The following is a 16,412-nucleotide window of genomic DNA, read 5'->3' as shown; positions in this document are numbered from 1 at the left end:
CGGGATGTAGGCCTTATCATGGAAATCTGGGAGCAGGAAACCCGCACTTATATTACCCTCTTTGTGGCAAGGGGCCACAGTCATACAATTGTTCAGTTTGCAAAATCAGTATTTATTCCTTTCTCAAAAAATATAAACTAAGTATTGAATTCTTCGTTTTTTGAGCAGCTCTTACAATTTTAAAATGAAATTCTACCATAAGTATTAACTTAGATCTTGATGTCACTACAAACATCAACATGGACATTGTTGATGCATTAAATCCATTTATATTGACGGTAGAGAGCTTCGTTCAAAATGTGAAAATGCTCGGAAAAAAATGAGAAATTCAATTTGAAGTCTGCAATTCACGTTCAAGCAACAATTATCCATGTAGCTAATTCATATGATCAAATCATAAGTTGACCACAAACCAATGCCAATGGTAGGGTTATAAATCAGGAAAGCAGGGAGCCCAACTACCTTCGGAGTCCGAGATAATGAGGAATCCTTGCTAGGAAAAAAAACGGTCGAAAAAGGTTGGTATTGAGAGTGTGTGATTATCCACGAGGCCCTTATTAACAAATGTCCCATAAAAATGCTCCATGTTGAGACGACCGAAGAGCTCAGTCCAGCAGTTACACTAAGGAGAGAATGGGTTAGATCTCGAAAGGGTTACGATCTCATGATTCCACTTCTGTGGTCAGTCCATGCTTGTGGCTCTGTTGAAAAAGGTTAAATCCTGGAAACATTTGTTTTTCTCATCCTGATTTGCATGTTTTTTCCAGGACATCGGAAACATATCTGGAAGGAGAGTTTATCAAGAAGTAAGGGAGTGATAAGTGTATTTTTCAGAAGCTCTCTTTAAATTTTTCAAGAAGGAATGAAAAAATTCCCATGCCAGCGTTTGATACTAATAGCTGGAAATAAGGATTATCTCTGGATGCCGTTTGGACATAAATATTCTCAATGTACTACAAGCAATATAAGGCAAACTTTGTTATAGACAGATAGCAAACTAGAAGGAATCAATTGAGTACGGGTTGGACATTGCTACTCAGAGGTAAGTTGCAAGTGATACCAGAAAATGTTTCCATAATTCTGGGAACAATGACTACATACATCATAATTTACATCGATATGGGAATTTGACAGTGAATGGGTTAGCTAAATATGAATTCTACAAGTCACTCAATCCAACCTCCTCTGATTCTTTCCTAATTTGACAAATTCAGTGGCTTTTGATGGTCATGAAAAATACCAATTTTCTGAATTTTACTTCAATTATGTATTTCGTAAAGTTACAGAGCAAAAAACTTGAGAAATTTTGTGTAATCAAGCATGTTTATCTATAGAAAACAACCATTTTTTCAGTTGTAATATAGATACAGCATTTACTTTCATTTTTGAAAAGGGGATAAATTGAGCTTTAAAGTGATGTGACTCATGGTCTGTATATAAAACCAGTGGTCATGTACTTTAACCCTCTTGGTGCCACCAAAATTTGTGGCACTAGCGAAAGTACCATTGTAAATTTAAGAATTCTATAGCACCTTAGGAAAAAACACAATATGAAGTTACTATCGTGGATGCCAATTTGGTTGTGTCGAGGCTCATTTGGTTTTACTCTTTGTATTCAAAGAAGAGAGAGTTGTTCCTGTTTCCCATATCTATTCCAATTGTGTTTTGAGTGACCCCATCATATGGACTACATTGCATCTGGCTCCTGCCCTTTGACATTACTAGCATGGGCAATTCATCAGAAGGTCATGTAAGAGAGAGGGAATGCCCTCCCCTCCTACCTCCCTGAAATAAGGAAAATGAATAATCATGCATGGTGGTGTTTCTGTATTTATATTTAAATACGAAATATCTTGAAGTGTCCCTGTTTCAGTTGGGTTAACCCAGCCTTAAATCGATCTTGGCCCAGGTACTAATTTTGGATCCAATACCTTAAGTATTCTAGGCAGGGTATGTTTGAGAGAATTAGAGGCAAACCTGGGGGGTGAAAATGCCCGAAAGAATTTGACTGATTATTCTCTCGAGTTCTGATAGCTGCAATTGCTTTTTGCCAATGAGATTACATTCTGCATTTGGGCCAAACCTGTGTTTAGAGTACCTCTAAGGGGTAATGTGAAGAGGGGGCTAACGACCAACTGATCAAAACTGTTCAGCAGATAAGTTGATGACATCATAGACTCCTACCTGCTGAGCAATGCTTCTCAGTTACTCCGCGGCCTCTGCATTGGCAAAGTGTCATTTTATGGTGTTTGAACTCTTGTAAGCGACTCGTTCCTTCAATGAGCAGTGAACCCCGTTCAAATTAATGAGGGGAAACTCTAATGACATCACCAACTTGAATGTAAATGGCATCAACATGAATTGTCCTAGCAGCAGACGATATACATCGGATATCTAAATGAGGCTGATTTATCCAAAACAGGTTGTTACTACACAATAGATATTTTGACAATGTTACATAGATATCCTATTCGTTACATCCACGACGAGTTTTAAAAATAACATTATATAGATATGATTAGCAACATCCATGGCAATTTGTAAAAATAGCATTACGTAGATATCCAAGTTGTAATATCTGGAATACATATCACACAGTAAATTTTGTATAAAAAAGTTTTGGACCAAAACTTAAAAAAAAAATTTATTCCAAACAGCATCCATAGGTAGCATATGCTCCATATAGAACTGAAAACCACAAATGTTTTGTTTGTGTGTCCGGGGATCTCCAAAAACCATAATAAGCATACCCATTTTATCTACTCATTAGATGCTGTGAATTTGTCTAAGATATGTTGTGATATTACATAATGCATTACATAATAAAACACATTCCCCCCAAAAGCGGCAACTGACCCCAGCTGGACCCAAGAAATTTACTTTGGGGAGGGATTGGTTTGTATGTGGATTTTCTTCGGTGGCAGTGTATTGTCATTCCCCACACATTGGAAAACCATAAATGAAGCTAGAAATTTAGTTTGCATAGTTCTGAAATTTATAATCATCATTGGTTTTCACTGAGACAATCATACTTATTATGATGTGGTCTCCAGTGGTGCAGCAAGAGGGGGGTTTTGGGAAAAAAGCCCCACCCAGAGCTCAGAGAAATTTTTAATTTAAATCTATTTTACTTAATTGGATTAATATTGCTTATAGAATAGTATGAGGATTTGCAAAATATCCCTCAGAAGGCCGTAAAACTCAACATTTGAACCATTTATCTTTTTTTTTTCTGGCGGAGGGCCCTCGCACCTACCGCTTACCCTGACGGGTATTTCCTTGTTCACATTATGATTGTTCGGGCGATTAACCTAACGATAGTTGGCCAAACTAGCCGTGTGAATGCATGTCCTGGCAATAGTTCACGTATTTCCGAACGTTGCCACTTTACGAGACCGGAAAAGGAAGCGACAGACGAAAAGTTCGTGAAGCTCTCTTTGCTCTATTTTTTTCCATGAATTTGTACTAGGAAGGAGGAATATCAACATAGAACCAATATCAACAATTAAATAACCAGACGGCACAGAATCCTCCGTATCTAATTCGTATGCAGATAGTATCCATTGACGAAAAGCAATGGAGCGGTAGTCAATGGATACTATCTGCATACGAATTAGATACGGAGGATTCTGTGCCGTCTGGGTATCAAACGTTACATTGTACTCCCTCGATATGGATTGCCCCCTCCCCCTAAATGCATTACCACTGAAATGCATTTTCCCTGCCTTTCAACCACTGCGAAATGTATTCCGCCACCGCGTAAACCCCTTTCTGAAATTATTATGGATACGACCTTGGAGAACTTCATTAAAAATAAACGGGTTGAGTTATTTTAATTTGGGTTGCAGTAGTTTTTTTGGGATGTGGTCATACTTATTAGATACTTTATTTATTTTTCCGTGTACCGACTTATTTATGAGTTTTCAGAAAGCATGAATAGAATGCAGAGGAAAATAAATCGACGAGTTTGCGGCTTTCCCAGTATGTAATGCCTCCTTGCTACTCCATGCGTATCACTCACCTAATGTCTTCCCTCTCCTTCCATGATTACCCAATCGATTCATTTCTACCCCAAGCTGCGGTATCCTCTAGCTCCTAATTGCGTGCTGCAGCTACTGTCTCCCTAGGCCTAATATTTTCCGATCATTTCCCGTACGCACGAAATAGTTTAAAAACGTGAGTACATATGTAGCTGATAAATATGAGTAAGTTATTGTTAGTGGAAATGTTGATCAAAACGTAAGCCTGAATCACTTTAATTTTTTCCATCCCTTTGAAGTGACAGCTCCAGCGATGTAGGAAGAAATAACCGTTTCTCGCAAACATTTAACGCGATGACTCGTGGGATGGGATTTCCATCCCTTTTTCCATCACTTGTCGCGTCCCTTTTTTCATCGCTAATACTATATAGTTTGCACCATTCTTCAGCCAATCATTACGCTCTGCCGCTTAAAGTGATTCTAACGCTACGCTTGGATTTTAATTGAACGACAGTTGTAAATACCGAATATGATGGAATTAGCGATAGAAAAAGGGACGGTGGGAATGAAGGTGTGATTAGGAAAATGATGGGTTGAGCGATCATTTTTTTGGTCCCTGAAAACCTACCGCTGGAGCTATCGCTTTGAGGGACGGAAATAAATGATCGAGTCATTCAGGCTTTAGATTGCCGGGCCAATCCGCCAAATAAATCGTCGTGCTATCCCGGTCCGAATTTATTGTAACCTTATGTTCATCAACAATAGGGTAGTTTCCTTCATCAAAGAAAACGAAATGCATTGATTGCGATTCCTTACCCACTATTAATGTATTCATAATATAAAAATTATTTGGTTTTAGAAATCCCAGTTTAGACGAATGACAATGGTCCGCCGCATTAACCGCATTTGAAAAAGTCCAGATTGGCGCTCATGTGATGCCACTCCAAGTGACAGGGACCTAGTTTCTATACGAGTTGATAGGAGTTTTACATCGTCTGAGATTATCAATGCATGCATGAGGCACAGAGCTCAGGGAAACATCTCTTAATAATCACCTATTAAAATTACCTAAGTTCGGAAAGTTTCTTTCGTTTGATAGGGGAATAATAATCCTTATTTAAGTCAAGCGCTACCTGCTAGCAGCCTGCGTCGTATCAGCGCTCAAGCCTCGCCCCAAGGTCACCTCACACGCCGACAGCTGGAACCAGAAATACGTCACACGGACTTTTCCCAGCATTCCTACTTACCCGTCGCGTTTTCGCGCGCTTGAAATTTTTCACTTTTCGTTTAATCGCGAAAAATAGATATCGTCATTCGAAAATCTAAGAGCGTGAAATGCGTACGCCAAGAGTTTTAATCTTTCGATTTAGGCAATAAAAAATAATAGGAAACCACCCTATTTGTATTTTCCACGGATATGTTTTTAGGTCGCACAGCGCGTTTCACTACATTGTGGTATAGTCATGTGCGCTTCCATAAGGCAAGGCTAGCTGTTAATGGAGGGAAAAGGGATACAGTTCTTAGTCTCATTGTTTAACTTTCCTTGTTTAGTGTTCTCCTGTTATTTCAATATTTAATGCGACTGATAGTAAAAATAAACAGAAAGATATCTTATAATTTCTCATCTTCTCATCGTGATCAATTAGCCGCGGAAAATTTCAATTCCAGTTACTGAGGGAGTGTATTTTTATGCGAGAATGTCTGGCTTGCGAAATTGCCAAGTTTTTAAGTTTGTCATTTTCGAGGAAAATGATGAATGAATCAGAGAGTACATTGAACCCAAGATACTACGGCAAAATGTTTTAGGAGTTGGAAATCGACAAAGAGCTATCTTCATGAAGATATGAATGTACCCTGCTTCAGATATTGAGGCCAAAACCTAGTTCGAGTTCTGGAGGTCAGTGCACCCAGGGACGCATCTAGAATATTTTTCGAGGGCAGGATGCTTCCAGCTCCACAGCGAGTCTCCTGGAGTTAGAAAAAAAACAATTTTGAATACAGTTCTTCGGAGGAAGGTGGATGCAGCTTGGAATTCTAGGGTGGCTCATGCCGATAGAAATAAAGCCGCTTCATTTCGCTGCCAGTCAAAAGGAGCTAAAAAGTGCTATTATAGAGTAAGTGTATTCTATGGCGCTGTTCAAGAAAAGATGACGGACATCAGGGAGGAATAGAATATTTTGAACGACTACATGCAATATTTCAATGCTTCGCGTAACTTTGGAATGGTTAGGCGTCGCATATTTTTTCAGCGTTGACTGCATTTTTAAACCACATTGAGGTAGATGCTTTTACAACAGCACATTTACGGTGGCGGCGGGGTAAAGTCCTCGCCTGCCGAACAAGAGGTCGCGGGATCGAGTCCCGATTGGGAAAGTTACCCCTATCCAGAGTATGGTTGTTCGTTACGTGCAATAGTTGGATTTATTGAATATCCCGATATTAAACGGCCTATGAGAACTGTATTCGGTTGTTTATTGGACCCATTGCGAATTCAATATTATACGCCGCGTACATTTGCACTGTAGTACCTTTCCCTTACCCTTCCAGCCACCTATGCGCGATAGTGGAATTGGTTTTCTGGAGTTAACCGCTTCTTCTATCACAGAATATCTCCCTTGAATCCTTCATATTCCAATTATGTGCTATGCTCTTAATGTTTATAAAAAAAATATTTCATCACCCATGTTTTCCTCAGTGGCTAGATGGTTGGCTTGTGTCTTTTGGTGTGGTGTGGTATTTGGAGGAGGCGACCGACAGCTGAGGACATTTGCGCCATGAGGGAAGGGTATGGAAGGAAGGGTGGAGAGAAACCCAGCGTCGACATTAGCCTGCTCTTAACGAAAGGCGCCAAGGGGACCACGGCTTAACGTCCCATCCGACGGACGGAGTGTTGCGCTTGAAATGTCCTCCACACAACACTCAAGCAGGGATCGGGCAATCGGGCGTCTCTGAAAATTTTTTGCCACTGCCGGCATTTGAACCCGAGCCCGCCGGGTGGGAAACCAACACTCTGGCCACCACACCAACCCGATCCCTTGTGTATTTTCCTCTCTGTATATAAATGCAGGCCTTTTCCCAGTGAAGAACCGTCTTCATTTACATCTACATATTACCCTGCGAGCCACCTCTAGGGGGTTTGGCAGGGGGTGATCAATCACCAGCGTGCAGTATGCAATAGGACTCCCACATGCACACCACACGGTACAAAAAAAAGGTTACGCATACGAACAAATTATGCTACCGCATTTATTCAAAGGCAAAACTTGCGAACTACTCTGTCAACAGCCAACAAAGCTAGAACACACAAAACATGCTGTTAGAAATGATAAGGAAATTAAGAAACATGCACTAAGGTATACATAAGTTAGTAAGCTACAATACAAGTCATCTAATCTATTTGTGAGTTCTAATGCTGCCGTAATAGTCCCTTATAGTCTTTGTATTTCACATGTTGTTCTTTGATCATCCTTTCGTCATAATTTCGATAGTGTATTTTTCCGTCCTTTTTCCCTCGGTCGATAGTTAAGTGCAACTGATTCTGAGTATTCCTTTTTCATACTGTTTTATGGGATGCCTGCCTATTTATTTGTTAATTTTATTTTGGTCTCGTCATGTTAAGGAACGATGAAATAAATTTATGTTTTCTTAACATTACATCTCTCTTACTTATTTTATCTTAGGAATAAACGCAGATATTCTTCTTCAACCTCCGCAACAGCTAACCCAAAATGGCCCACACGACCTGTGGTTCACCCTCACACCCGATCAACTATAAAGGAAAGAGTGCTGAGAGGTGGAAGGCCGAGGGAATGAGTGACAATTTTGTCCGCAGGTTAGCAGTGATAGGGTGGTTTCCTATTATTTTTTTATTGCCTAAATCGAAAGATTAATACTCTTGGAGTACGCATTTCACGCTCTTAGATTTTCGAATGACGATATCTATTTTTCGCGATTAAAGGAAAAGTGAAAATTTTCAAGCGCGCGAAAACGCGACGGGTAAGTAGGAATGCTGGGAAAAGTCCGTGTGACGTATTTCTGGTTCCAGCTGTCGGCGTGTGAGGTGACCATGGGGCGAGGCTTGAGCGCTGATACGACGCAGGCTGCTAGCGGGTAGCTGAGTACCCTGCTGGCTGGTAGCGCTTGTCTTAAATAAGGATTATTAATACCTTATCAAATGAAGAAAACTTTCCGACCTTAGCCAGTTTTAATAAGTGATTATTAAGACGTGTTTCCCTGAGCTCTACGCCTCATGCATGCATTGGTAACCTCAGACGATGTATAACTCCTATCTTCTCGTATAGAAACTAGGTCCCTGTGACGTCACGTGGAGTGGCATCGCATGGGCGCCAATCTGGCCCTTTTCAAATGAGGATAAAAATGGACCATTGCCATTCGTCTAAACCGCTATTTCTAAAACGAAATAATTTGTATATTTTGAATACACTAATGGTGGGTAACGAATCGCAATCAATGCTTTTCGTTTTCTTTGATGAAGGAAACTACCCTATTATAAGCAAATGATTTATTTATTTATCTGCTAATCTGCATGTAATGTAGTCCCCATATGCACCCTATTTTAGCGTTAGAGTTAGTTAAATGTTAATTTGTCGACATCTTGAAAACTTTTCCTCTGAAAATCATGAGTCAAACGGCTTCCAGCTATAATGGTAATCAATAATAATTATATGGAACTGGGTAGAGAGATTTTTGGCTTCAACGGTTGTCACCCAACAAAGGGATTAATTAATAACGCCAAAATTAGTTTCACCCTCTGTAGGAACAAATATTGAGCCTTTAAATTTTAAAATAAATTATGTAATAAAATCATTTATGCCCACTCTTGTTCCCAACTCTGAGGAAGGTGGCAGTGCCAACGAAAATTTAAATATTGTGTCTCTTTTATACTCTTTTTTTCCCAACTTGGGTAATATTTGTGATAAAAACCTCATCGAGGAACATCATGTAATAATCATTTATAAACTACGCATAATTTATGAAATATATTATATTATTTCGTCCATGGCTTCTCCGAAAAATATTGCTTGCTTCAAGTAAAAGTTTGCCAATTGAACCTCAAGAAAAAAAGGGTTCGCGGGGCTCATATGCGTACTCCTTTATTATTCGGATTCTCGCTAATGCGTAGGATGTTGTGATAACTACTGTTTCGCCGGCTCTTTTTCCCGCGTATTCTGGTCAAATTGTTTCAGGTCCCCTGAAAATGTAGGCAGTTGTGCTGTCTGTCGGAAATGATGTCAAGGCAACGTGTAACGCGGTAGCGAACTCGAGAAAGGAAGGTGTTTTTGTCATACAGGCTCATTTTCGACCAAAATGACATAACATTGTCAAACCAAGGAAGCGATAAGATAGCCTGCTTGTTTGATGCACGAAGCTTACCCTATAGTGTGCTTGGCACTCAATTCCCTCTGTGGTAAAGTTCGTCGCGCGGTTATTGTGTTCTTTCACTCCGGCCCGCCGGGGCGCGTGCATATTTCACCGCTGATGGCATGCATTCGGAGAAAAGAGGGAAAGATTAGGGGGGCAAGGCTATTCTCCCCGCGGAGTAAATGGGGGGCGTAGCTCAACCCTTTTGCGCTAGCAATGCCTAAATGGCCTTTTCTCCGTGGTTCAGAGGCCGCGCGCGTCAAAATTTATGGACCTTAATGCTCCTCGCGCTCATGATACGGACTTCCCCACGAAGTCTCTCGTCATCTCCCGGTTGCCGAACCCGTTTTCTCGGACGATTTAAAAGATAAAGAAGGGTGTTTGGTAGACCACGGAAGACCGTGGTCTTCTCTGACCCTCGTGTTACTCCTCCCCGACTGCTATTTATCTCCTTAAATCACTCGGATTCCCGGCGAATTGGCTTGAATGGAGCAGGTTTACCGCCATGGCCGCAAGGCGTTCTGTTCTCTTCGATCTTCCGGCAACTTTTGGACACGTGGGGGATCGTTCGTGGTCGATTTCGGAATTGAATAGGAAGGGAGATAGCGAATCGTATCGAGGACCGATCCCTTTGCTTGGGAAATACGTCGGGTGCTTCCCCTCCCGTTCGTAAAATCTAAACTCACACGGCACCAGCGGGAAGGGAGTGGAAAGAAAAAAATCGCAGAAATTGTGAAGGAATGGTTTTCGATGACACCATTAAATAAAGAAATTTTAATCCGAGCTTCTTGTAGAAATTACCTGCCGAATTCACTCCTGGGTAGTTTGATTGTCCTCACATCTGAGGAGTATGGAACATCCCCCTCGAGAGAGGGGCGTTCTCCCGTGTAAAGTTATTTGTAAAGAGTGCTACGCTCTACGATAAATACAACTCAGACTTCTCTCATGTTTTGGACTCCCTTTACTTCTTTACAAGGATACGAAAACTATTAAACCAATGACAATTAGTAATTTTTGATAAAATTTGGGGGATCATGACCCCTATCAGCCCTTCCTAAACGCGCCCCTGATTGCTCTTAGGTAAAAATACCAGATCGCATAAAAAATCAGAATTTTTCACCCTGAGTTCATACAAATTTTCATCCATAACCTAATCATTAACGCATTTCTTATTGAATACTCTCCCCGGAAGTTTCGCGTCTGCAGATCTTTGTGTGGATCCACCATTGATGGCGTAATTTCTGAGATAAAACCTGTAATTCAGTAAACAGGTTTTCATAGACTTTCGCTGACTTTACTCACATTTTGCTTAAGCTCTGTAGCCTAGACATCTGTCATTAGATTTGTTTTTCAACTTATTTTTTTCCAGCTCTTTGACTCGTCTGTTACCGTTACATTCAAGCTACGCATCTTGACTTCAATTCATTCATTCAACCCATTTGGAATGGCACTGGAGAGAAATGCAAAAGGTATTTAAATTAAGGCTGAAATCTTCTAGAAAAAATTCTGTTATGTCATTTTTTTGGTATATCAACATGTTGTTTTTTTGTATTTTACTCTTTTTATATTAATTACCAACTGTGTAATTATTCCTGATTTTATTGAAGAGTTTAGTTGCTGCAAAATTGTATATTGAACATTTAATTACCTCAAAGCCTGGCCCGTGGCACTCTTCGGCTGAAAGGCAAAAGCCGAAATATCGGCCCGGCGGCATTAAGAACGTATGCATTTTACATTCACATTTTTCTCTATTTGAGTATGAGACATATCTCTAATTTTCATATGCAATTGGCTCAAATATCCATTTCTCCTGATTTCTGTATTCCGTAGAATCGGAATCGTATAGATGGCTAGCGTGATTGTGTCCATTTAATCGAGGGCACATAGCTGCCGGATCGACAGCCAAGCCGTATCAAATAAAGCCAGTAATGGTGCATTCGCACTGAACTTGACTGATTATTGAAACATAGGAGTATGCGGTTGGCCATTATTTTTTCCTACATGTTTTAATGAGGTACATTTCGTATCGACGCGGAATCATCCTCCCCCACTTCAGACGAATGAATGAATTTTGTAATAAGCGAACGCTCTTCTCTGTGAATACTCAATTGCACAACATGTACTCCTAGTTAATTCATGATTCGCCATGAATATACGGAAAACAGATCAGGTGTCATCCCAATCGCCAGCCATGTTTATATTTTTGATTCCATCCTGTTGCTGCTTGTTTTTAACCAGGACAATTTTGCGGCTCTTGTTTTAAATATTTATTTCAGTCTATTTGTCGTTTGTAATTTTTATCATGGCGTTCTTCCATCATTTATTTTCAACGGCACTGTACGAATTCGGAGACATGGATTTTTAAATCGAGCTCCTTTGAAATCGATATCTTTTAAAATGCGAGCTTTGGACGCTCCTGAGTCGTGTTCAGTGCCGGATTAACATGGGATTAGTAGTTTTGGACACTTCCCACCCCTATAAGCTCTGAGGCACATGTCTCCTAAACCGGTTGACTATACCCAACTCCCTAAAATTTTAATGTGAAAAGCATCTTTGGCAGAAAATTTTCGTGCAAATGAACTTACTTTTTCTGGATCACTAGTAATGTTGTGGAACTATTTAGTAAGGACGTTGTAATATTCAAATATGTAATAACAAATAATGGCCAACCGCAGACTCCTTTGTTTCAATAATTAGTCGAGTTCGCTTGGAATGCACGACACCTGGCTTCATTTCATACGACTTGGCAGATTTAATTGACAGTTCATTGTTTCTCTTTTATTTTGTTACCCATCCTAAAATAGATTTCCATAAAATACCTTCCCTCCCCATGAAAACAAATTCCACGGCGCCCTCTACGCCAAGTAACCACTCGTGAACAATTTGGATTTACACCCATGGGCTCTTCAGATAAGGAGAGAGATGAATTTTTATCATGTACGCTACAGATCAGAAAATATATTACGATGAATGACATGTGTCAGGAGACAACTTTTCTGGCATCTTGAAATGTTAATATTTTAAGAGAAATTCAGGCATCTATGTAATATAAAACCCAATTCAGACCGCTGACTGACTGACTGATCCATACAGATCTCTGGAATGAACGAGAGGAGCTACGAAAAATAATAATGGAATCGACCCCCTCTAAAATCGTTTGAAACCCTGGGAAAATTGTCGAAAATCTAAATTTTTCATCTATTACAGTGTTGTCAACTGCTTTTATGCCTTAAATATTGAAGGAATTTGAGGGCCAAAAGTCATTGCTTCTAATCACCGGATCTTGATCCGCGGAGATGAATCCTGTTGACGCTGGTATTGGTAATTCACCTCATTCGTTGCCTCTGTATTCGCTGAACAAGTTCTATGAGCATGCACCAAAAAACATACGTATTTAAAATGATGTATCATTTGCGTATTTTCCATGACATTTTATTTCATGGCGTATTGTATTCTTTGTGTTCCATGATGAGCATGTGAGGAATAATCAATCAAAGAATTGGCCTTCGCATCAATGGTGCAATGAGGACGTCGAACCTTCGGGTGGGCTCTGAATTCCGTCATTCCTATTTGCCATTACCATTCGGCTAAAGATAAATATGTGAATTTGTGGATAAAAATAATTCGTGGTCAGTGCGGAATTCATTTTAAGGAAGGAATGAAAATGGTTCCTGATTAGAGATTTGAATGAATTTCCTACCAATACTATATTATTTGAATAACCTTATCTTTCAAGAAGTTTGATACATGACTCGAATAAAAAGATCTGTCAAATCATCTCATAATTTTTTCCCAAATGTGGGTGTAAATATGTATAAGGTGAGTGTAAGCACGTGTATAAATTCATTCATCTGAATATTTATTTTGAGGCCAATTTTTAATAACCAACCTGCCATGTCAGTGGAGTGGCATTTTAAGAAAAACTTGCCCCATGGGTAACGCAAACTTTTTTTTTGCGGTCAATAGGTGACGGGTGAGGATATGAATTCGCCCTCTCTCTCGCCTTTCAATTCACACAAAACTGTCAACCCTCTCTGGAAAACTGGAGGGGATGGGAAGCGGGTGTTGATGGCTAGGCGCGCGCGACCCGTCATGCGTCACCAGCGTGTTTGATGTTGCCTGTCACCGCGGGAGACGCTTAACGTACACTTGACGCAGCACGTCTACCGCTAAGCCTTACCTGAATTTTAACTCTAATCTGGGTGATCTGACTGTTTGGAGTAATCACACCTTCACTCCAGCATCCCTCTGAAATACCTCAAATCTAATCTGCTGTAGCCACTACTTCATTTCGTACAAAAACGTATCACGGTCGACGTGTTGGAGCTCTGTTCCATTTTTATCGTCAGAACAGGTAATCTACCGGTTAAGCTTGGTCTACATGGTGCATTTTGTCAATCGCTTCGGGCTGCCTCTCTTATCTAATGAAATATTCTCACGTTGTATTTCATAAGATTTAGGTTGTAATCTGAATCCGTATCCGCTGCAGAGAAGCTGCGAGAGTTTTTCGCACTGTTCCCAAACCTCTGCCTTACTATGATGCAGTCTGTCTGATATCGTCGTCACGTATCCCCTGGACATTCTATCCTATTTCCTTTCCATCCTTTCCTCCTCCTACTGAGGCGTTCCAGTCCCCCATCACTACTACATTTTTCTTACTCGGGGTTTATCTAATTATTTCGTCGAGCTGTTCATACACTTCATCTACTTCTTCCTCCCAATGATCGCTAGAGGGTATGTCACTTAAACCACCATATAACAAGATTTTTTTTGTTTTTCTACTTAGCATTATGCTCCATGTTGAGGATAAACATTTAACACGAAAATCTATTGATTCTTTTACCTGGAAAAAACCACGATTTCGATATCTTATCTTCCCTTATATTTTAATTACTTTGCCCCAGCTTGCTCGTCGGAAAAGAAGATACAAGAAACATTGCAGGTTTAGTGATGCGTTTGCAGTTTACTTGACAAAATGAAATATTCAATTTACAGACAATTTAAATAATCAAAACAATTATACCCTTAGGTCATGACCGACTGTATATTCTAATTTAGACACAAATTTGGTTTATTAATAATTATTCCTTTTAATTTTATTTTCTAATTATTTTCCACACTTCATCACTTACAATTTTCACAATATCCAATTACTTGATGCAAAGGGATACCAGCCACAAACTTAATTCTTGGCCAATTAAAATCTCTTGCCTTATGGCTTCTTGTATCTTATATGAAAATATGAATTTATAGTTAAAACACAATTATTCGACGATACAGGTTGGTTTTTCCCTCTGTGGCCTGGAAAATCCTCTCAGCCTGCGTGGTGTTCGTCCTTGGCGGGCCTTCAGGTTTTTGGGTCTCGTCCTGATGTAAAATCTCCCGTTCTCCTCCTTAATTCCAGCTCCTTTTACAATATGGTGATTTCCTATTATTTTTTTATTGCCTAAATCGAAAATTTATTACTCCTGGAGTACGCATTTCACGCTTTTAGATTTTTAAATGACGATTTCTATTTTCACGATTAAATAAAAAGTGAAAAATTTCAAGCGCGCAAAAACGCTCTTTCTCAGCTCAGTATTATATTCTTAGCTCAGTATGAATGTTGGGAAAACCCCGTGTGACGTCAGTCTGGTTCCCGCTGTCGCCGTGTGAGGTGACTTTGGGGCGAGGCTTTGAGCGCTGAAGCAGAGTACCCTGCTAGCAGGTAGCGCTTGGCTTAAATAAGGATTATTAATACCTTATCAAACGAAGGAAACTTTCCGACCATAGTCAATATTAATAGGTGATTATTAAGACATATTTCCCTGATCTCTGGGCCTCACGCATGCATTGGTAATCTCAGACGATCTAAAACTCCTATCTACTCGTATAGAAACTAGGTCCCTGTGACGTCATGTGGAGTGGCATCGCATGGGCACGAGTTTTTTTTTTCACACAGGTTTCAAATGAACCTCCGAAACTCATCGAACGGGAACCGTCCGCAAAAGGCGGGTGTCGTTCACGGTATGGACAGCGAGATCGGCAAGGTCCTCGGGGTCGTCATCATGCGAAATATTTGCAGAGACTTAATCATCAGCAGCAGCAGATACGAAAGAAGAATAGAAGGCCAAGAAGATGGAGAAGAATAAGGCATCAATAAATATATAGACGTGGAATATGAGGGTAATAATGTGAGCTGAGAAGCCAGAAAGTATCAATATGGGAATCGAGAAAGGGAGGATAAATATCTTACGATTATGCGAAGTGAGGTGGAAGGATGATGGAGCCTACTGTAGTAATGGGTATAAAGTTATAGTACAAGGGGAGACCTAAAAATAACCGGACTGATATCGCTGCGCACGTCGCTCAAATAGTACGGACTTCTCCCACTAAATAAGTGTAATTTCATCATTTTTGAGTCAGTATGCGAAACAGTTTAGACGGTTATAGCAAGCCCCTGTGACAGTTTACATTCTAATAGTTTTTTAACCACTTTAATTTTTGATATGGCTGATATTCGATAACAGCGTGGAGCATTGAAATTTTGTTCTCTCCTCGGTAAAAGTGAGTCCGACACGGTTGATGTATTGTCAACAGCTCATAAAGAACACGCCTTAAAAAGAACTAAATTACACGAGTTGTATTCGAAATTCAAACGTGGCATCATGTCCATGGAAGACATTCAACTCCCGGGACGGCCTTCCAGGTCCAGAACCGATGGAAAACGTGAAAAAAAATTCTGTGCCCTTGTGTACGAGGATGAGAGGTGTAACATCGACGAGCTCAACCATCTGTTCTTTCGTGGAGTTAATAGGGTGGTTTCCTATTATTTTTTTATTGCCTAAATCGAAAGATTATTACTCCTGGAGTACGTATTTCACGCTTTTAGATTTTTAAATGACGATACCTATTTTTCGCGATTAAAGGAAAAGTGAAAATTTTCAAGCGCGCGAAAACGCGACGCGTAAGTAGGAATGATGGGAAAAAGTCCGTGCGACGCATTTCTGGTTCCCCCTCCCGCCTTGTGAGGTGACCTTGATCGAGGCTCTGAGCGCTAATAGGACGCAG

The sequence above is a fragment of the Ischnura elegans genome, chromosome 6, assembly GCF_921293095.1.
Source record: "Ischnura elegans chromosome 6, ioIscEleg1.1, whole genome shotgun sequence".
NCBI lineage: Eukaryota > Metazoa > Arthropoda > Insecta > Odonata > Coenagrionidae > Ischnura > Ischnura elegans.
Note: the sequence above shows the minus strand (reverse complement) of the source record.